Below are 24,290 nucleotides of genomic sequence, written 5' to 3' on the forward strand. Positions count from 1 at the left end.
AATCTGAGTTCAGTGGAGAAAGTATATTGGGAAAGAAAGTTATAAGTCTTATCTCTCTCTCACGAAGTTAATGCATAGGGAGAGAATAAAAAAAAGAGAAAAAAATCTGAAGGCTTTCCTTGTGTCATACTATGAAGGCTTTCAACTGCAAAGACTCAAACAGACTTTCATATAAAGCTGTCACATTTTACTCATCTCATAACTCACAATACTTGCTGAAAATATTGACGTAGTCACTCAGTCTAACGCTGTTGAAGCATGCACTGTTATTTTATTTACACAATTTTTCTCCAAATGCGCAAATTGTAAACAATTTCATGCTGAGAAAACAAAACGGAAACCTCTGAGAGAATTGGCCGCACGTACAGTAGCCTATGTCTGAAACAAAATGTACTCGGGAAGGCAAACTGAGCACTTAACTGCTCAAACAAACAAAATAACAAAGAGACGAAATGGGAAAAAAATCCTGTGATTCTGTGTGTTGTGCGCTCTAGTATTGCGAATTGAGCTTGCTGCTTTCAAACAGCATTCAGAAGAGTATCAGCTCCATCTTCCTCCTCCCCTGTTAGCTTAGCAACAGCGGCCATTTTGTCTGCATTTGCATTGGTCCAAATATCTTTCTCAGGTCATGCTGCATTCATTTGAAATTCTGGTCGGGGGAAATGATAACACCAATTTCAAGACATTTCGCGCGACCAAGATCTCTTCATTTGTGCCTTTAACCAAGATAGGGTGGAAAACGTGACTTATATCAGGCATATGCTGTGCATGCTCGGAGCAGTAATGCTTTCATTTACTGCTCAGAATGTGCCAGACACAGTTTAGTATTAACCACATGGCTGTCACACACAAATGCACATGCATGCATGCAAGCCACATTTGTGTGCATGCACACGGTATAGGTGCACACCCCTCACACACACACACGCGCGCGAAAAATAGGATGAGCTGATCCCTTTCCTTAGAGTCTGCGTCAACCACCCGCTGCTCCCACCGCCACACTACGTAGACAACCAACCACAGGATGTATAAACCCAGCTGCCCAGAGGTCACCTTGGCTTGTTTACTTCACTGCAGTGGATGCACATTGGCAGAGTGGACCACCACCATCCACAACAGCTCACCGACCAACACGTGTTCAGCTCTCAACTCTTACTGGATCCTTAATGAGGCTGTATGGGTAAGTAGCATAATCTGTAATTTTTTACCCAAGTCAGCTGCACCATAGAGAAAAACTGTGATGGACAGACCTGCTGAAGACTGCTCTCTCTCGTGTTTTTCAACTCTTTGAAAATCTGTAATTTACACACATCAATTAGTTAAAAGTCTACCAATTAGTGTCTTCCTTTTTAACTTTGCCAGAATAATTCACTGAAAATCAATACATTTTTAATCTTGTGTTTCACAGTTGTAGTTGACTTGGACTACCAGGAGACTACTGTAAAACACATACCCTCCAACACTATTCTGAGCCTGAAATAGAAATGACCACATTATATATAATGGAGATGGTTAGTTTCATGCATGAGATCTACTCCAAACCACTGCATGTTTATGAAAATGGCCACATAAGCGTACAAAGATCGAGTAAATAAAATGCACTTTTAGCGACTAAAACACACTGAAGTGTTAACAGTCTCTGTATTTCAAAGGTTTTTGGGCCTGTTGACACTTCATGGGCCGAACCACCAATCCTGAACACTATGATACGTTTATACATACCAGGTACTAACTCAGCTACTGTATGGTGTCGCAGACAGCACTGCAAACACACAAACACACACACACACACACACACACCCAGGCACTCACCTCTGCACTGCTGAAACACACCACTATGGAAACACTGAAGCCTCGTCTGATTCTGGTAAGGTCCAAAATGTCCACGTTATTGGCACAGAGGGGTAAAAAGACTGTCTGAGAGTGAGGCCCGGAGACTGGGATTTCTGTGTTTCCAGAGTGCTGCCCTGACCACCCTGGTAAATATAAGAGAGCAAATCCTTTTCAGGTTGAGAGTATGACACAGGGCTGCCACATAAATCAGTACAGGCCCAACCCGGCACAGGCTGGGAACGCCATGGGAGTGGTAGGCGGCTCTACGGTGAGGTTTTTGGGGAAGGATTATGGATTGAGACGTACAGCTGGGAGGCTAAAGTTACACTTTTCATTACCACTTCGAGGGGGTCTTGGCTGCCTGGAAGCCAGTCAGATTTGTGAAGACCTCTTTCTCCCCCTGGAATGGTTGTAATTCTGCAGGCTCATTCTTCACCTGAGGACAATTGTTTTTGATATGGCAAAAACAATTTGGCAAAACGCGATGGGAAATACAGTTTTTTCTTTTTTTTTTCCTATTTTTTTTTTTTTTTTGCCAATGGAAGAATGAAAAAAAAAAATAAAGAAAAAGAAGAGGGCATTGTGAAAAGTCCTCATTCACCAAAAGACCAGAGTAAAGAGAGAGCAGTATGCCCCCTTCTGGCTCTTTTCTTCTCTCCCTCTTTTCTTCTCCTTTTTTCCCTGGCGTCTGGAGATGTGAAGAAATGTCTTTTGATCAGCTCTGACAGAGCCTGGGCCATGTGAAGAGGGTGGCTAGCGGGACTCTGCCAATCCATGCAAGGCAAAAATGTTCCTAATAAGAGAGTAATAAGCTAACGAGTGCTGGGTGTTTGTCTGATCCACATTCTGGGCACAGTTTGTGCCAGCACACCCAGTGCCTTCTGACGTGTACCCGACTCTCATCGGCCTTTGGACTGTTTGCCAGGTCACTGTGTTTCACCTGGCCTGTCCCATATGTTTTCACCAATGGTGCAATAGTCTGAAATTTAAAAAACCTTGTGGGCAAACAAAATTGAGTGGACATATTTATATTTCAGAATTTTACACACATTGCGGGATTGTCAATGTTCACGATGTACAATATGTTTTGGATTTGTTTTGCTGAAAATATATAGGGGTGGAAAAATAAAAAGCAGGGTTGGTTTTGAGCAAAGCAAATTTGTCTCACCTTGCCCACACAACATCAACTTGGGCTATTTCCACAACTGACTGCTTCCATTGTATGTGTGGTTTTGAAGTGGTCACATATCAAAGGGCTCTGTCTCTGCAGGGTGGATTCTCTGGTACTCTGTACAGCACAACAAGGAGATAGTTACCTCTCACAGCTTCTCACTGCAGCATCCCAGCCCAAATAAACACATCACCTCCACTGCAGGGGGAGGAGGACAACAGCACAGCTGCCAACCCCCTCTCTTTTTCCAACCAAGCAGCAGCACCAGCCAAGTCCACAGTGCTGCGGGGCATCCCAGGCATGAACAGGTGCTCTGTTGGTGGAGTTGGGCCTGATTTTAGGCCTGTCTCTGGGCCTGTGCTAAGTGCTGGATGTGTGAGGGTTGGTGAGGACTGGCTGGCCAGACTTTAATGGTGTGTTGGTGAGTCCTGGGCTCAGCGCTGGTAATTATGGTGGGGAGAAGGCGATTAGGCAGTGCTGAGCAGCCCAGCAAGGGGGACGGGCCCATGCCCAGCAGGGAGGGGAGTCCTGCCACGGGAGGGACCAATCAAGTGTAAAGCGGAGCGCAAACCCTGGGCCTTGGTTCAGTGGGAAAAGGCTTGGCCACTGGTTCAGAGCGCTGCAACTTTCACGGATTAGTAGAGACACTATTCTGAAGACTGAAAGGGAGAACACAGCACGGAGGCAGCATCAATGCATGCGTGCACGCACACAAACACACAGTCACACAGTCTCTCTCTCTCTTTCTTTTTCTCTCTCTCTCTCTCACACACACAAAACCCACCAACAGCTGGGAGGAAGGCTACAGCCATTGCCATATTGCCATAGCAACGGCATATCTCACATTTGAGCCCAAATGAAGACACTTTGGGCTGAAACCGGGATATTTATTCTTCCAGTTAATGGAAGTATTTTAATAGTTTCTCTCCATGCTTGTAGAACGCTTCCCCCTGACTGAGTTAATGGAGGTGCTTCGTGCATCAGACAAGCATCTTGTCATTTTTCAAATTACAGGATATCTACACTGTGAATTTAACTCGTGAATTGATGTGGCAAAGGGGTTTTCATACCTGTAAAGGCTTTCAAATTTGACTAAATCTTCATCGCTTCCTGAGGTCCTCTGTGGAATTTAATGCAAACAAGTGGATCACATTTGAGAGAAGCAGCACTTTCTAGTGAAGTGATAGCAGTTTGTTCAAATTAAACAATTTGCACTTTCTTATAATATAATGCCTTTAGCAGGTCCAACATCTTTGAAGCGTAAGCTTATGCCTTGTTCTATCCTTTTATTCATTTGGTTTTAAAAGTAATTCTTGAAAAGCAGATAAGAAACTGGAGGGCTGTTAAATAATGGGGTCGGGTGCTGTGTGGGAATAGGGTCTCAGTCATAATGAAGTGATTAAAGATGAAAAAAGTGACGAGTTTTAAGAACCCTTTTTTATATTGTGAATAGTTTGAACATGGTGCAAATGGATTCAGATGCAACACTGTCAAAGAACATCTACCTTATCTAGGAAGTTTCTTATAACGAGATTTGTACAACAAACAAATGAATCTGACATTTTCAAACACTGTTTTGGAAGTATAATCTAAAATTAGACTGGTATACTGTATGTTGAGTTAGCTAAGCAGTGAAAACACAAAGTGTAACTATCACAGTAAACATCTGGACTGGGCTACTGTTGCAGCAGTGTTTTCTTAGCGTGCTCATTTTCACTGACTGTTTTGGTTCAGTTTTGTCCTCATTTTGGAAAGAGAGTAAACATTTAAATGGTGACGCTGATTTGTTTCTAGATGGGTTTGGGTTATGAGAGCTCAAGTCCTATTCTATTCTGTTTAATGGCGTCTCTTCCCCAGACAGACTGTGTGTGTATGTGTGTGTATCTGTGTGTGTGTGTGTGTGTTTGTGTGTGTGATTTAGCATTCTTTGAGATGAGTAGAGTACGCCTGTATCCAGGGGCCTCCCCCCACCTCAACACCCCATCCCATGCTTGCTTTGGGTACTATCATCCTGCAAAGCTTTCCCTCTCTCTGACACACACACACACACACACACTCTCTCTTCCTGTCTCTTTCTTGGGTTCTCTCTCTGTGCATTGCTCATCATGCTTCGACTTTGAAGTCACAGCTTTCTCTTTCCCTTTTTTTGTCTCCGTGTGGCTTTGATGCACTAACATTCTGTGCATAGTTCCTCTAATGCCTGGATCCTTGTGCCTTATTCTTCCATTCTTGCCAGTGTAGGAACGGTGAGTCTCTTGCCTTTGAAACAACGTCCATAAATTACAACTTGTCAAGTGTCATTTTCCTTGTTTACAGCCATTTTGGGCTCCCACTCCCCCATGTTCCTCTCTTGTGTTTCACATTTAATTGCACCAATAATGTTGGTGGTGCTCACCAGCTCTGCACATGCAGCTTGTTGCCGCTAAGGGGGTGCGGAAACTATTAAAATATTTTCCAGGCTTTACGAGTTTTATGTGTGTAATTTGTGTGGATATATCCCACTGTGTTACCACCAACTAGGAGAACAGAATGAGATTGTGCTGTGGCCTGTGTTACAATAGTGAGAGGGAGTCAGGAAGAGACGGAGGGAACGGGCTGGAGGGTAAGAGGAGGAGTTAGACAGAAAGAGAGAAAGAGAAGGTGAGTTGGGTCTGTACAGGAAATCTGCACTAAGTGTTCCTAAAGAGCCTGTGCTTTTCCTCCCCTGCACAAACAGCTTAATTTATAGCATGTCTGCTGAAGTCAACAGCCCTTTATAACCCCACAATAATTTCCCATATGTTCTATATATCACCATGGAGAGGGGGAGGAGGAGAGAGGGAGAGCAGAGAGAGAGAGAGAGAAGAAAAAAGACTGAGGCAGCAAATATGTTCAAGACCCTACTGTACACACACACACACACACACACACACACACACACACACACAGGAGATCTGGCCGATTGCAGCGGGGACACTCATCTTAATCAGGTATGTGTGGACGTATGTGTTATTCCCCATACACAGCTACACCTGTGGGTGGGCCATGAAATATTAAACACTCTTGTTCATGTTGTTTACTTTCATCATTAAGGGAGAGTCCTTGATAATAGAAAACTTCTCTCCTGGATCTGCAGCAGGGAGTACCTTGTAAGGGTCTGGCGCAACCTCCACTTCTCCAGCAGGACCAGTTTGTTCTTGTCAAAACCCATGTGCCACGATGAGGCTGACGAGGTGTAGGAGTTCTAAAATAAGAGGGATTTGCGTTAGCAGCCTTCCAAATCTCCTTTAGCTCCAGTTTGAAGTGAACAAGGATGTGCAGGGTTAACTTGTGCACTGTGTATACGCTATGAGTAATAAGTAATAATGTTTATGTGTGACTGAGTGAGTCTGCATGAGTAATTGCATTTATTAATATACTTACTTAGGCAAATAAGTATGCACATGTGGGTGTTTTTAATTATTCAGTTTTGTTTTATTACATTTCATTTTGTTTGGGCAATAGATAAATGGGCAGCACAAAATATAAGAAAAAATAATTTAAGTTTATTGATGTTCAGTATTTGTCCATACCTTCTCTCTTGAAGACATTTTTTCTAATATTCCAATTTGTTTTACTTTCATCTATTATCTTTTTATACACTCGTCTCCATGTATGGGTGCCCAAAGAAGGAGTTATAGTGGGTGACAAATATATTAAGAAACAATTCTACATACAAAAAGTAAAGTGTTAGCACAATAAAAAATAGAAAAACACATGATTTAAATACACTGTTGTCCATAAAGTTGGAATAATTTTGTTTTTTTAGACACATTCCTCTTTTGATTTTTATTTATACACATCAGGTTAGTTGTGTTTTAATTTTCACTGTGATATGTTTGGAAGAGATTGATCAATAAAGTTTTGAGAAGATACATTTTATCTATCAAGAATAAATTACATTGTCACAATCATTTCATGAGAAGAGGTAAAAATTATTTTATTCCAAAATTATGGGCAACAGTGTGCATGGTAGAAAAATAAAATAAAAATGAAACATGCATTTCTTTGTGATACATGATACCAATAATTTAGCATAGAGAATGTTTAACAAATTGTTCTATATGCAACTTTAACAAGACAGTATTTTAGGGTTTGTGAGGTTTGTCTCAACTTATGTTGGTATTAGTGTCCTCTGTGCAGGTATGACATCGTTTGGATGTGAACTTCACTCACACCAGAGAACTGAAGAAACAGGCAGCCCCCTGTTGGTCTGGTTGATACAGCCAGAGATGGGGTGGGATTTTGGTGTTGGGAGCCAGTTGGTGGGGGGATAGGTTGGAGTGCCATAGAGCTGATCGATCCCCAGCTGCAGGTGGCCAAGCTGGAGAACAGCACTGAGCAGTCTGAAACCTGTCCTGACTACCAAGCAAACTGCATACACAGGCACACACACACACAAACAAAACATATGAAGGGACTATACGCTCCAGCAATCATCCGATCAGACAGATGTACTGACTTGAGAAAATAATTTGGAGAATGCGACTTGTTTGATTCAATCGTTTATTATGATCCTCGTACAGAATGATTCATAATTTGATGACTTCATACATGATAACCGAGCAACGGCTCAGAAAATAGCCATGTACAAAATAAAACAATGGGATTTATGACATTTCATTGACTGATAATCTTCAGATTGCTCCGAAATTCTCTATGAATTCAGTAAATGACGGTCTTTGGCTTAGCCTGTGATTCATGATGTATAATAAAGCTCTATTCTATTTGTTAATGTGTAATTGTAAGCTCAGAAAATAACACTCTTCCCACAAAAAATGAACAATGTGTTTGAAGATTGAACTTCCCCTTTAACAGACCGAACTACAGCACCCTCATACATAAGAAACACTGTGGTTGATCATACATATAATACATAGATACATATTCTCTCTGCTTAACCACAAAGCAGTGAATCATCAAGTTATACAGTGAGAGCAGCCCCATCTCCTTATTCATAAAGAAATAGATTAAGCCTGGATGTTTAAATCGCAGGCAGAGTGTAAATCTCCTAAAATCCTTTCATGCTTAAGACAAAAGGTTCTTGTTTGCGAACATATCTTTAAGATCATAGTTTGTAAGTGGCATACACTATGTTTGAATTGATATATATGGTGCAATAGTGTAAGAGACGGATGCAAAGCTGAAGACAGGAAAAATTAGAGTGTTTTTTACTTTAAAGTTTGTCCACCCTGAGAGCTTTGGCAGCTCTGCAGACATACAAGTTAGCTTAAAATGAGAGAATGATTTAGTGTTTGGGTCCCTGTGGATGCAAACTGTCTGGACACAGTGTGCACTCAATAGCAGATCAATATCTCTGCAATATCAACCAGACCAAACCTGGCTCCCTCCTCCCACTATCCGAAGCACAAACAACATGAAATGAAATTTTATTTGATGTTGCTCTGTGGGCAAATGATTGAAGGTTGCCTTAGGCTAAAGAAGATTTGGTAGGAAAAGAAAACTTACATACGTCCCAGGTGCTTAATGACTTACTGTGCTTATAGGTACTAGAGTGAACAGCACAGATGTAGTACCATATCTTAATTCAGGTCTATTGCTATTCATGTGATATATTATCTTGTTATTGTAGGCCTGTGTGCTCAGGGTCAGCAGCCAAAGGGGAGTTTTACTGCCTCTCTAAAATCGAACAAACAGGCTTTATTTGCCCTGACACACAGGGAAATTATTATCCCTGACGTGCAGCAGTAAAGAACTGATATTTAAGCGGTGATGAATCCAGTATGTTACAGCTGAGGCTACCAGTCTGGCTCATGACTGCGTATATAGCAGTTGTTAGAATAGAAGGAAGAGAAAATTAGATCCTGCTTGAAACTCTGACCACCAACTGAAAACCTGATGAAAGCCATATCCTCAGAAATATGTATTAATGCCCCCCAAAGACTGTATAGAGATTAGGGGAAGATACGTGGCAGTGGCTTGAAATGATTCACAGGCTGCAATGAACCAGATAAGAGCTCCTTCCATTTTTACTTCTCTTTAGGATAGATTCCTGTAACATATAGCAAACAAGGGGACAGAAAGAGACGGAAATCATGTAGTTGATTAGAGGAAATGAGTGAAATGTCAAGGACTTCTCTTCATTACTCGAAAGGCCCTCTCAAAACTCTTCCCGGTGAATGAGCTCTTGTGAATAGACTGCAGCATTCACCCACTATCCTATGCAAACAAGTTTTCCAAGAACCACATTGTTTCAAAAGACCTTGTGACACACAAAAAAAGCGGGCAATGTCTTGGACACACATGCTATCCCAGACTCTTTCACACCCAGGCTAAACGTTTAGCCACCCTGGCTAATTAACTGCTGTGAAAGAACATGCATCAAAGGGAGGCGGAATTTGGAGTCTCTATGACCAACCCTCAGGTCCAGAGGTCATCCTTCTCCAAGACAGAAGTTAGGACGTCCTGGCCCTAGACCTCTGGACGCTAACCCTTAACCCCTGCTGGAGCATATCAAAGCTCCGACAGCAGAGGGTTGCACAGACGTCCCCCAACAATAACAGGAGGACATCAAAGAGCTGGTTGGAAAAAGACGAGAGAGAAAAAAAATAAAAGCGAGCCAATATCAAATTCCCTCTTATTCTGCAGATATTCCAAAAGATGAATATAATTAATCTCTCCAAGTTGTCATGGGTCTAAAGGGCCCTTGCTGTGCTGCAGCCTCCTTGGGGCACTTGAGGAGAATTATGTGATTAAACAGACCTGTGAATTCTGGACACAGGCAGAGAGAAGAAAGCTTCAGTCCTCTTCATAATGCCCCTAATGAAGTGGCTGGTGGCTCCGTCATCCCTGGCTGGGCCTTGTGCAGCCTGTTCACAATCTGTCTAATGACAGAGCGGGGGCTGCCGAGCGCACCAGTGCTTCCCAATGAGCCACAAAGGGAGATCACAGGCTCCATTGTGGCTAGGCACAGGAGCTTAGCACTCATCAGGCCCAATAAACCTGTCTCTAGTCAGGGCAGGACACACCCCTCAGCCGCCAGCCAAGAGCCCCACACAGCACACTCCTTCAGCCCCTCACTCTGTCATTATGACATCAGGGTGACATGGCCTTATCACCCGCTGAAATACAACATACACTCACGCTCACTACTGTTTATATTTACGTGTTGACACTGGAATAACAGGCCTTTTTTTCTTTCTTGGCCACTGCTGTTGTGTGTACTGTAGTGCAAATAATGTATGGGTATGTATCTGCACACACTGGGTGTCTACTTGCCCGCCCTTTCGCCTCCATTTTAAACAGGGCTGCTCCTCTTGGCCTGTGCTGCCTCCCGGCGCCCCTGCCAAACTTATGCAAATGAGCCTGTCCACAATGGTGCCCACAGCTGCACGCAGTCGGCCAAAGACAGAGGACAAGGCGGCCGTCCCTTTCATCCCTAACCCCTGATCCCCTCTCAGTGACACATCATGTTCACCCCAACATTAGTCCCCGCCAAAGAACCATGTCGCATCCCAGCCTAGATACCCACTCCCTACAGCTTTTCTCTATACACACAGATGAGCCTTTGGCCTGGCTCTTAGGAGTGTTGGACAGAGTGTCCAGAATCTGCTCAGACATTCTGCATCGTGATTCACATACCTCCAACCTGTCAATGGCTCTTGAACCTTTGTTAGGCCAAAGTGAAAAAGGAAATGTGGGGAAAAGTAAACAACTTGTGTCTTTTTTTTCTCGCCCCCCCTCCACACTTTTTGAACAGGCTTTCCTCTGTGGTCATTATTTGGACTAAAATTACTGTGCCGAGCGGACGAGGACAGAGGGAGGGATGAGGGAGGAGGGAGGAGGAGGGTTATCCAAAAAGAGTGGGGGTAAAGAACCTGATTGCTTTAATCTCAGTGCTTGCGGCGCACCCCTTTTCATAAAGCTCTTTGGCCGTGTGATTCAGACCCAGGCCCCAGTGTTCTGCGCCCCACTATTGTTCTCACATGAAAATCAATTCCCTTGAAGACCCTCCTTAATCCCGTTTTTTGGCGTCAACAATGGCCACTTGTGCACGGCCTGATAGACTAAGAGCTGGGATGATGCGGCTGTCTGCTCTGATTCCAGCCTATTCAGGTAATGGCGGCCCGCATCACTTTGTAGTGCCAAGTGCAGGACTCGACAGGAAGACGTTTGCGATCATAATTTCCTGCAGAGCAGAGGCCCAGGCACCCTACACATCCACAAGACTTTTAATTAGGACAGACAACCACAGAGATTAGAGATCAGCCTGTAACAATGACTGTCCCTTTGAACGGGCCTCAGCCTCTGTCCCCACTGAGCCCATATGGAGAGCATAGTGCCATGATCACGCTAATAACGATCACCTCAGCAATAGCACACAGCAGTTGTCTCCACACTTGGACCACATGTTCTGTAGATTCTGTCTCTCTCTATGCAAATGTGAATATTGAAAAAAATAATGATGTTGGCACTCAGACTCAGTCTTCCTGAACAAACTTTCATTTGGGTATAATGAAGCACTGCATAAAAGAAAATCACTTGATTTAATTGTTTTTTTTTTTCAAAGGAGGATCAATGCTGCAGTGTCTTAAGGGCAACCCAGAGTGGTTTCCTACAGGCGTCTGTTCATGATTCAGTTTTCAGTGTCAGGTAGACTTTCAGATGCTCAGCCGTCTATTTGTGTCTTGAAGACAAAAACAGTCATGTCTTGGCCTGTCAGGTAGTGGTTTTCAACAAGTTCTGATGTCCGCTGATCTTTTTATTGACTTCACACATCAAAACAGTGCAGTATCCATGATTTGTGGACTCCAGATATAAGCTTTGATGCAGCCTTCCTCTAACTCTCCAAAGACCAACAGGAAAGACAGCAGAGAGCAGCATCACAGCAACAATCCCCCTTAATTACAGTCAGAGCTATATCTAAAAATCCTGATGAGGAATACAAAGGCCTGAGTACAGAAGAGATTTCATTACTCGTTCCTCTCCTTACCTTTTCTGTGTTTGGCAAAGAAAAGGAACAAAGGAGGAACCCTACTGATTGAAAACTAGCAGAACAGTGAAACAACAGGACACAACTGATCGCTCATGCATGGCTGGGATTAGGATAAAAGTAGAAAGAGCATGGAGAAGAAAGCACACAACAAAAGAAACAGGGGACTGACAAACTTTTTTCTTTTTCTTTTGTGGTGAAAAGGATGGAATGAAAGGTCTGGTCATATGAAAAGATAGAGAGAGAACGATTACCAAACAGAGGCGGTCCTTTTTAGCCTCTGTACGCCTTCACTCTCATTCCTTTTAACCAGCTACATGAAAGATGAAGCTCAGGTCTCTGGTGACCAATATGAAACAAACATACTGGATAAAAATGAATTGTTTATCATGATATTAGTATTAATTCATTCATTATTTGTTTAAAGGCAAGTCACTTGTGTGCCAACCATCTTCAATGTGAATTTCTAAGAGCAAAAGAGTGGGACATTGTGATTCCCATTGACCAACTGGCTTGTGAAAGTTCTTCATTACACACTAACTAACAAGACAGCAGCCTTTTCAGCCCCTGCCTCCACTAAGTGGAGATCATCCAAAAATGCTTTAAACGCTCCGCCTGCCTTTGGCCTCAATTCAAATTGTATTATATTCTTTATTTATCTCCCTCAACAAAACAAGAGAGGAAGGCAAGTGATTAGAATTTTTTGTCTTTGACTTCACCTCATTTAAGGGGGTATTTGTGAATGTGGGGAAGTGATGGCTACGCCTCTATTTCGGCCGGCTCGTTTTAAGTGGTGCACCACTCATCCTCCCTCAATTTGGACCAAGGGTGAGTGTGAGGGGGGCACGGTTAACTTGTCTGGAGGTGAATGAGGTCACAGTGTGAGTGTGAAGAGGAGCATAGGCTTCCTTGAGAGGGGATGAAGAATTTAGAGCTATTGTGGACAAAAGCAAAGGCTTAGCTCACAACTGAGCACCTCAACATGTTTGTGTTTCATTCAGTGAGATGTTTGTATCCAAAACAATTAGGTTAAAATGTGGTATATCATACCAAAACAGACTCGGACACCTCTCCTTTTTTTTTCTTGCTTGACGTTGCGTATCTTCAGAAATCTGATGTGATTTAAGAGCATGTTTTATGTTTTATTAAAAGAGCTAACAAGGCAGATAACCTTTGAGTTTTGTTTACATTGGCTTAACTCCTCATTGTTTGTGGTCCCACAGACTCCAGTGTTGTGTGTGTAAAAAGAATAACAATAACTAAAACATTTTTTTTTTTTTTCCAATTTTCTCTGCCAATTTTTTCTGACCCTATTAAAACCCAATATGTAGAAAAGTACTGAAGTGGAAACCATTCCCCATTGTTACAAACTGGATTTGCACATTTGATAGAGGTGACAAAATACAGAAATGACCATAAAGAATTATTATTATACCAATGTTTTTATATTATATGGGCTATGCATGAATACATAGGAATTAATTTTGTTTGTCTAAATTTAATTCACAGAAAAATATATGTACAGTACCTTCATAGTGATTGAACTGAGCATTATAAAACATAAATCCAAACAGATTTATTTGGTAATTGGGAGGGGTAGTACTGCTTAAGAGTCCCATCAGCACCACTCACATTAAGAGCAGATGAAAATCATATTCAATTAGCTGTGCAACCCTAAGCAGAAGCAATGCATCAGCTCTTTGCACAATTCATTTATATATGAAATTAGGAACTAACATTGGGTATTAAGCTGAAAGACAAATAACGTTATGTTTTTTGAGCTGTTTCAGAGGGCCTGGGTTCTCCAGGGCAAAAAAAACAACAAAACAAAACAAAAACAGAATATTAGGGTTAAAATAATATTGTCAATATCACAGTTAATATAATGTAGCTGCAGTATGATGGACTTAGGTTATTGATAGGGTAAGTGCGGGTCCTACATTTATGTTCATTCATAAACTGCCATTGACCTCGAGTCTTACATAACCACAGGAAATTGTGTTGAGAGAGAAGGCACAATTCAAACTGTCCCTCTTTTGTACATGTATTGATGCCATCTTCAGTAGATTGATCAGGATAATGGCAAAAAACTCGGAAACCAAGGTCTAGGCTAAAACTAACCACGAGTGTAATTTTTCTTGTGAGCAATTATGGATGTGGAATAAGCCAAAGATAACAGAGAACTAAAACTTAGTCTGATATTTACTGTGGGCAGCACCACAGCAGTGTGTCTCTGGAACACATAGAGATCCCAGAAATACAGTTCAGCATAAATGAAAGAGATGAGTTTGAGTGGCTGCAGAGACACAATAGCTGTTTCACAGGCCAGCTGTGCATGCACCTGCATAAAATACACCCAGCAGTATGAAAGCTGTGTAACTACAGGCTTACTCTAAGACATTTACAAATATAAAAACTTCCTAATCGTTAGTATTTTCGTTATTTTGTCAATGGCAGTCAAACTTTAAAATAGGTTTAGTACACATTGCTCATGCCTTGTTTCCTTATGCAACTTCTGCAGCTGTAATATAAATTATCAAAATAATAAATCCATTCAGGGAGTGTTTTTTTTATTTATTTAAATAAACCGTTTTGGGAATTTGTTGAAGTAGACAGCATTTATTCCTTTTTTCCAGATGGGGTGACAAAACAATTTGTGATGATGGTTTAAGAGAATGATACAATATTAGGTATTAGATTAGTAATCAACCCAAAAGAGACTAGGACAAAAGTATTACCTTTGATCCTATACAACCAGTCGTAAAATGTAGAATTAGATCACACACACGTCTTGGAATAAATAAACGGGAAACCACACTAAGCTCTTGCGAAGTAAAAACTACCTGTGCACATACATCAAACATACACACATGCAGACACACAAACAGAATACTAAAGACTTTCAGTCAACAGAACAGACATTGTTACATGTTATTCATATGTTTGCTTAAGTGCTCCTTTCTCTTTTGAGGAAGTTCTCACTATTATCCTGAAATATAAACCACGCATGTCATCAAAGGGGCTTTTTGGAAAACAATAGTGTCTGTCCTCGAAAGCAGGGGTCCATGGGGATGGGGATTTTTCTGTGCCACCCCCGATTCTCTCGCATCTTGTAGATGGCTCCTCTAATCGCCATGACTGGCTGACCTTTAGGCCGGTCCCCTTCTGGGATTTACAGCTTTCACTGGCTTGACCTTTGCCACCCAACACTCCTACAGACACTCCCTTCACGTGAATCCAGCCCCAGAGCTGGACAAGAGCTACTGCTGGCCCATGTGTAGGCTGCTACTGCTACCTCAGCATGTCAAAACCTCTCTAGGTGGTATGATTCAGTCGGTGCTTCATTAACCCCCACCTCCGACCATCCCCTCCACCCCCCACCTCCATAAAGAAAGTTTCCCCTTTGGCCTGGAGCAAGGTAGACCTGCTTAAAGCTCAGCCTAATGACGTGTGCCATGGTAGAAGAGGCTAAATGCCACCACCACATGTGGGGATGATTACAGGAAGTGGTGCAGAGTTGCAGGGGACCTCAGGACTTTGGAGGTGGGTGTGGGGGACTCAGTTGGGGCACAGAGGCAGTGAATTCCCAGAGGCCATTGTATGGGGCAACTCAGCAAAAGCTGCTGCTGGCCAGGTCACGCAAATTTAGGACCCAATGAAATTTTGGTCTGATGGGGGGTCTTGCTCTCTTAATCTTTAATTAAACAGCCCCCACACTTTGCCTCGGCGGATTTAAAACAAAAACAAAAAAAAGCAGTGGTCTTCCTTTAATGGTAATCAAATGCATAAGTGGGACGACTCTGCAATTTTGGGTCTTTTGAATAAAACCCACCGGGCTTAGTCTCAGGTCGAACATCTTAGTCCACTACTACTCAGCATAACACTCCCCTCTTGGAAACACAGTAGCTAAAGTAATACAGCATTTCCTCTTTGGGGGCCAGTTAATCACCTCTGAGCAAACGTGTGTACTGGAGCGTGAAGACACCATTTCTCACACACTTCACAATGAACCATGTTTTACTCCACTGCTCCAGCCTGCCCACACTGGCTAACATGGCCAAATCAGAGATCGCTTTTCTGTGATTTTCTGCAATCATCAGAGGAAAAAATAGCCAGGGTGAGATTATGATGAAATGATAAAAATAACAGTTTTGCCCTTTGCTCGGCAAACAGCTTCAACAGGCTGGAGGAGCATCTTTGCCATCTTTCATTTAGACTTTCCAGAGTGAAGCTCACTCTACCCACTTCTCAGTGTGTAAGACTTCAAAGGTCACAAGTTATTATTTATTGCCTTGTTTGACTGTGGCTAATGAAATCCCCAATGCCTTAACAGAGCAAGTTGGTAACCTCCTACCCAATGAAGTGGTCTTTTCTCTCTTTTCTCACAGACAAACAAAAACAAAACAACAAAGAGAGGCGGTACATAAAAGAGCTTTGGTCAGATGGGTCACATGCTGTCCATTGAGTCTCAGGTCCATCAAGACCATTCAGTAGGCTCTATAAAACCGGCAGGCTGCTTAAATACCTGACAGTAAGAAAAGAAACAAAAACAAAGAGAAAGAGGGGGAACAACAGATAAAATAAATAAGACAGCCCCTGTGACTGATGTGTATAGATGGTGCCGGAGAGTCACTGACAATTCAAGAAATGTGGCTGTGGCCACAAAAGGCGGCTGGAAAATACTGAAGGAGCTTGCTGGGCACATTTTTTAGGCCTTTCCCACTTGGACCCCCTTTAGAGTCTTTGTCTGTGCTCTGGGTCCATGAGAAAAGTCAATCACAGACACTTGGCTGTAGATTCTAGTTTCCCCTTCCTTCTAGCAGTTTGTTCCCCAGTATTAAGCCGAAACTAAGATACTCTATGTTTACCTAACTAATTAAAGATGAAGATCTCTATTCCCACAAAACAACAATTAAAGGAAATAGTAGAAATACAGTGCATTTCCTGTCACAGCCTGATTAAGATGTTACTCGTATTTTTGCCTGAAAATATAGCAACATCAAAAGATGAGTGAAGAAGAAAGATAAATACTGGGCAGTGATTAAAATCCATATTTATGCAGCCCAATTTTCCTTGCAAGGGAATTCAATGTGTTGGTTAGCTGGCTCCATTTGATCTATGCTGAGAAAAGAGATGTCTGAACCTCGGGGGCCTGTGATCCCAGGCTAATGCATGGGCAAAAACAGTCAATTATATTGTAAATTATGGGGAGAGGGCCGTCAAAATGTTTGAACGGCGCAGTTTTTTATAGATTAAAAAAATCTTCAGAACACATAAAATGTGAAAATAAACAGGTTGGGTCTGTGCGCATTTGGAGAATTTATCAACACTGACATTTAATTATAGCAAGATAATGCCACAGATTGTGCAACAGTGCAGCCCTACTCAAGCAGACAAACAAGGAAAAAATGACATGACCTTAAAATACCGCTTAAACCTCACACAGCAATGACATAGGAATTCTCCCAGAGACTATAAAGAGAAGTTTACATCAATGCCTCTACAATCTACTTCTGTGTCTGTCTCTTTTTCTGTCACAAAGAATAGGCTAAACAGTAAGATGTTGTTCAGATCCTCAATTTCCCAATTCCAGTCAAGTAATCCACCGTAGCACAGACCCCCCCCTTTTTAACAGAGCCCCAGAAGAATTCAAGCTCCTCCACAACTCTGAGCAAAGATTTCACAGCCTGCAAAATAACAATAGTAGCAAAGTTTACTCTTTATTTGAATGGGAAGTGTTTTCATGTTCAAGCCAAGGAATAAAGTGTATAATTTCCCCAATGCCCCATTTTCTTTCAGTGTTTGCTATAAATCACAGTGTATGTGCCCTTGGGCTGTGTGGAGAGCATTTACACAGTGTGTCAGACTGAAATCCAGCTCAGCCCATGTCTGTAACCCCATGTTCATTCTGACCCTGCAGATATCCTGTAAATCACAAATATTAACTCAGTGTTGCTCCGTCTGCTGTAAACCAGTCTGCAGGCCTTTCTACAGTTTTGATCTGCATAGTCTGTCTCTAATCCAGACTGAGGCATCTGTTCCAGAGCAGTATCATCACTCCACAGACATAAACCACAACCTTTATTAATACTATGAAGTGTATGTTGGATAAGATATTTTATTCTTTCATACTGATTGACAAATGTTTGGTCTCAGCAATTACTGGTGATGTTGTAAATTAAATAGTGTGCTGCAGCTTGTTGTCAATATTAGTAATTTCCAGGTCAAATAAAACATCAGAAATGTGTCTGGTTAAGATCCTAATAATCAAAATGTAACCCAAAACGATGCATTACAGAATGTAAAAAAACAAAAAAACACTGAGACAAAATGAAGTGCAAGGGGGAAAAAAGCAAAGAGAAACTGCACAAGGTCTACCTATTCTATCCAGATTAGCCGTACTGAAGACAAAATGAGGATGTTTTTATACCTTCATTGAGCTATTTTCATTTCCTCATCCTGGTGTGCTTTCCAAAATTGAAATTCCACTTTGTCACCATGACCAGTGGGCAAAAACTAAACACCAGTTAATTCTCTGCTTGAAATAGCACAGACATGAGTAATCATCTGTCATAATCTTGGCAATGTTTTTCAGTAATGGAATAGATATTATGTTATTTCTTGCATGATGAGATGTGGTCGGCTTCCTCTTTGATCTTGTGCACTCACCAGGAAGAAGTAGATTAAAAGGTTCATGAAATCAAAATAAATCTTGAATTGGTTTTTAGGGGGGGCGCTTAAATAAAAAAAAATTAGCTTTATGCAAAACATCAGGGGCATGTGCACACAATGGCAACACCACCAGCTGTCTCATACTGCTATATTTCTGATGTCCTCATTTGAAATGCAGCACAAGACAGCTCGTGTGCAGTTTTATTAAGGGATCACGTGTAACCTGAAAATCCACACTTTTAGGTTATGCTTTTACATGTGCTCAGAGATCACAGTCCATAAAATAATAAGCATGTCTTTGGTCATATTGCTGTGTGGCCAGAGCAAAGATGAGGGCTCCTTTTAGTGCAAGGCTGAAATCTGGGGGTGGCTATTTGAAGTGAGCACAGAGAGCTTGGTTTGATTGGATAAATCTAGGGCTTCACAGAGGAGCTGCCCCTGGTACAGGAGGGGGAGAGTAGATATATATTTTTTTTCCTGTGGCATTTTTCCCTATACAAGAAAAAAGATGGGCACTGGAGCTGGGCTGGAACGTGATCATAGGCCAGCACCAGACCAGAGAGCTCCCCATTAAGGTTTTGGGTTATAAACAGCATCTGTTTCAAATAGGGCTAAGACTAGAGGAGCACTCGCTCCCTCTTTCCCTCTGCCTGTACCACAGATCTGGCACAAACTATCAAGTCTCCCTTCTCTCCCCTCGCTTCTCCCATCTCATCTGATTGCGTCTCTATTCTCCCTCCTCTTTAGAGTTTTATATGCCTCCTGCTCATTATCGCCCTAAAAGAAAAGGATTTATTTAGTGCAAAAAAAAAAAAAAAAGACCTCAGCACAGCATAAGCATGCATAGTACTAGTTTGTGTTTCGTGTCATACTGGGCAATGCTGTTTGCAGGATACAGAGTCATAGAAGTGACAACATAAACCACAAAATCACTAGTTTTCTTAACTGGTTTGCACAACCTCTCCTTATTATCCCTGTAAGCACAAAATAAAAAGGACAACATTATTTCAAGCAGAAATTGAAATGGCATGTAGGGGGGAATTCTGGTTCTTTTCAAATGATTCGTAAATAGTCTGATTTTACAGCATAAGCAGCTTTTCAATTGTCTTAAACTGAAAACAGTCTGCCAGCTGAGGCTGATTCTTTCTGCTGAAAGACTCTCAAAGAGGCTGTGTGCCGCCCTCTGCTGGGCAACATATAAAAGTATGTTTGCCACTGCTGTGAGATTTCACTTCATAGTTCTTGCTACTGACTGACTCAAATGTAGACATCCCATTTATTTACATAGTTTATATTGGACTGATTTATGTATGTCATTCAGAGCATCATTTACACACAGGTCAACGTATCACTCAGTTTCAATGGAAGAACAACATCTTTGTGTCAAGTATGTTGCATCCACCCTGAGACATTGTAAACCTCGAAACAGGCTCAAGTAGCTTCTGCTCAGAGTAAACAGGAAGCGTGTTATATTTACACCCAAACCCCACTAATCCTTTCTCTGTGGACTGGTATCATTAGGGACTAGCATGAGAGTGCTCTTGGCAAGTTGCTTCTTCAAATAACAGCTATTAGAGGGCTGCATCTTGTTTTTATCCAACACCAATAGACATCTGACGCTAAGTCTTTGCTCCAGAAAACGTATAAGCCATTTCAATTATTTGGACATTCAAAAAAAAAAAAAAAAAGGAGAGACACTTCATTTGAATCCGGTGTGCTTTTGTTGGTAAGTGATAAGGTGGCTGATTTTCGAGTTGAAAGACTGGAGAGAGGGTGGAAGTAGGTCTTTGTTCCCAGCTTGCAGAGTGTGTGTGCAGAGCTCTAAGCTGCACCTATTTGAACACTAAGTTTATAGCTGCTTGAGGTCCCTGGAGTGAAGAGAAGAGGAGGAGGTGGAAGAGAGAGAGAGAGAGAGAGAGAGAGAGAGAGAGAGAGAGAGAAATAAAGAGTTTTGAGAGAAAAAAAAAATCACTGCTTTGTCTGCTCAGAAATGACATGACACAAAGCTGCTGCTTTGTCCCCTTGCCTTTTACGGTGTGACAGCTGAGCTGTGATAAGAAATTCGTATGGGGGAGTACGTATGTACAATCAGACACTCTCTTTCTGACACCCATGTCAAAATAAGCCCTTGCAAAATACACTTTTTACCCCCTCAGTTTCCTTTAAATCAGCCAAAGAATAGAAAAATGAAGGCATGTCAAGCGGGGCCTCCATGATTTAAAGGACTTTCTGAGGCGACATTTCTACTAGAGTGTAATAGATTGGCTATGATGCTTGGCAGGAAAGGTTGGGTGAGGACTGGCTTACACTATCACCGGACACTGTCTGGGATGAGACTGGCCAACAGATGGTCACCTGGATTAATAAAGTCAATTAATTCATCCCATTATGTAATTAAGGATGGAGTCTGATGAGCAGAAAGGGCCAGGCTTGGCTTCCTAAGATGTTAAGCATCTGATTTATCTCCTAAAAAAAGTAAAGCGGCACCAGTTATCTATCAAACAGCACCCCAGAGTGGAAAACAATTGTTCAAAACATTTTTTCAAAATAAGAAGTGCAAACTTTATTTTTTGTATCATATTTTTGTGTCATCTGGCCAAAGATGGAACGTCCTAATGAGTCCAGTTTTGTCAAAAATATACAACAAAAGTCACTTCAGTCAGACATTTACAGATGCTGTTTTAAATAGTTTTGCTGATAATAAATTAAAACAAACAAAAAAACCTTTTTTCAAATGTTTAGAACCAAGTAGGATTAATCATAATCACGCCTGCATCTTTGCAGTGACCCAAATTGATCCACTAGAGGGCGCTCCAGTCCAGCTCCTATTCAACTCTCTGATCTGCTGCCCTGCAAACGTTGACTTGATGTGAGGTGCAGAGTGGATCTGAGGTATAAAAATGAATGAATAAATAAATAAAAAAACAGTGTTTGAGGGCACAGCTGATGAAATGTTGGGTCACAGTGGGAACGTTGTGACATGAAAGTGTTGATGTCTTAATGATCACGTCCTGCCTTCCTTTCCCGAGATCTGTCAGCACATCCATCACATCTGGATTCAGACAGAATTTAGTAATCTTCATTATGTGGTTTCCTGTTTATTGCAATTGCTTTTTCAAGTGTGCGAAAGTCTGTCTGTGTGTTTCCTTTTGCACTCTTGTATAATAAATGCTGTATTTACTCACCTGGAAAGGATTTATGGTGAGTATCAGTGTTGAAATACTAGTGTAATAGTATAATACAATAGTGTGAATGAGTCCCTGTCAGGATCAATACATTTTATCTTAAGCTGTCACCACTTAACTCATGTTTCAATTATAAACCTTACTTGTACTCTGATGAGAGCTCCCTAACAACATGTGTTCTGAAATGCAAGATGAAAGCAGAAGAAGAAGACAGCGTTCATGGAGAGAATAAAAGCCTATCAGCTGTAGCTTTATGTCGCTTATAACTATTTCAAACAGAACCATTTTTTTTATAAGCATAAACATGTGCTGTACCAAGCAGTATGTGTTCTTGGTTTAGAAACTAATTTATTTGAACAAAAGTGACACTGTGTTAATTTGACTAAAAAGGCAGAGATTCGGAATAGCAGGAAACCTCTAAACAGAGACTTTGGCGAGACATTTCGCAGTGGGGAGCAGGGTCAGTAGGGGGTATGTCCGGCTGAAGACCTCCTGTGAGCTTGGGGGGACACGCACACACACACTCAGAGACATGCACAGATACAAGCATTTTGTAATCTTAGCTACTCCTATTAATTACTACTGTGTAATCTCCCAAGGTTTTCACACATATCATGAGCTGGCCCTGTGCTCATTTAATTTAATGTAGGTTAGTAAGAGAGGATAAGAGGCAGGACAGCTAAGCTGATCTCTCTTGCCCGCCCTTCTTCTTCAGCATCCCATTGAAAACCCAGCCCAGCCAGAAAAGATGATGCTGTCTAAGACCTGACTAATCTTGGCGCAAACTCTTAGTCTAGTCTGCTTTCAAACTCTTAAATGTCTAAGAGCATTCCTTTGTTTTTGTACTAAAAGACGGACATTTGTGACCTGGTAGATTAGACTGCTTGTTTATGTGTCAATGGAGCCTCGAGGTCTGAGTGATGGAAGGAAGTAGCCTGGACATCTCAGTGTGGCCAGTAGGGTGTGTCTCACTGCCCTTTGGTGGACTGCATTTGCTACATCAAAGAGTCTTACTTTCTTTATGCTTATCCCAGAGCAAAGCTATCCAGTATGAAGTTTAGTTCTCACTGGGGAGCATGGGGAAATGAGGTTAGCACCGCACACTTTAGAGGTTAGAAGGGGTGGAAGAGAGGAGAGGAGAGTGAGAGGAGAGTGAGAGGAGAGGAGAGGAGAGTGAGAGGAGGGTGAGAGGAGGGGAGAGGAGAGGAGAGGAGAGGAGAATGAGAGGAGAGGAGAGGAGAGGAGAGGAGAGGAGAGGAGAGTGAGAGGAATTGTCATGAGGCGACACCAAATTTACACATTATATTTTTAGCTCACAAAGTTCAAAGCCAAAGTCTGTGAGGTGCTGTAATTAAACATTTCAAACTTCACTTGGCACTTAACATTCCTCAAATAGAAACTTAACTGCAGCATGAAAGATTTTGCCCAACTGAAATGGAACAGTTGAAAGACAAACCTGTCTCGCTGTTTGTTTGATCCTAGTGAGTTGTGACAGCTGTGTGGTGTGAGTAGAGTAGAGTGTCTTTCAGATGCCAACACGGCAATGATCCCATGTCTTTCTCTGCAATTACAGTTTGCACCAGGTAAGATAAGACACCTCACATTTCATCTTACATTTAACAGCTTATATGTGGCCTCTTTCCCACATCTGTACATTAAAAGTGAAGCATGTTGTTTTTGCTTTTTCTTTAAATTCACAGATGTCAAACATCTCCTTTTATTAACTCTGTAAACGACGTTTCACCGTGAAACAGTTCCTTGTTTTTGTCAGCAGGTGGCAGCATTGCACATGGAATGCAATGCACAGAAAGAAAGACAAATTCAGTAACATGTCACAGGGGCCATAATTAATTCCTTCTTTCTCCTTGATGTATTTATATCCACTGTATTTTTGTTGTCATAGATGACAAATGGCACAAGTTCTTCTGTGGCAGACAGATCATTTTTAATGCTCACGAAACAATGACAGAATGCAAGTGAACATGTTTTGACGTGAGTCTCATGGGAGTGTTACAGCAGCAGCACCTCTGTTCCCGTATCATCTCACTGCACTAATATAATTCTGAGCGATGACTACGAATAGACAAGCTGAAACATTCATTTAAAATATAATATATAAATATATAAATGTAAAACATTTTAAAACAGAAGTGTAGATGCGTTTGAGGTCCCCTGCTGCACTGTAAACAAACAAAATTGTTGTTGGCGTATATATTAGTCAGTTGTTCTGTCTCTTATCTTCCCACTTAAACCGGATACTGGTTGAGGTTTGAACCTTCAGCATGTGACCCTAAAGCCATGAAGTCCTAAAGAGCCCTTACACGCTCTTGTGTCTTATTGCACAGGGCTGGTTATTGACACTTCTGTGTGAAATGGATCATCCTGATAGGCTGTAACTCTGCAGGGAACATTTCCACTGACCTCTGGAGCCACTTTGTGAAAGCACTAATACAGGCTG

General features: G+C 41.8%; 1 long non-coding RNA gene across 1 annotated transcript in view; it reads left to right on the forward strand.

The window, feature by feature from the left end:
* Nucleotides 1-711: 711 nt before the first annotated feature.
* The window catches only part of LOC109142945 (uncharacterized), a 126,599-nt gene continuing 103,020 nt past the window's right edge, over nucleotides 712-24,290 (forward strand). The window contains exon 1 of the long non-coding RNA XR_002043100.1: nucleotides 712-1,180. This is a non-coding gene — a long non-coding RNA (uncharacterized LOC109142945). The remainder of the gene's footprint in view (nucleotides 1,181-24,290) is intronic.

This window comes from Larimichthys crocea, chromosome I (assembly GCF_000972845.2).
Source record: "Larimichthys crocea isolate SSNF chromosome I, L_crocea_2.0, whole genome shotgun sequence".
Taxonomy (NCBI): domain Eukaryota; kingdom Metazoa; phylum Chordata; class Actinopteri; family Sciaenidae; genus Larimichthys; species Larimichthys crocea.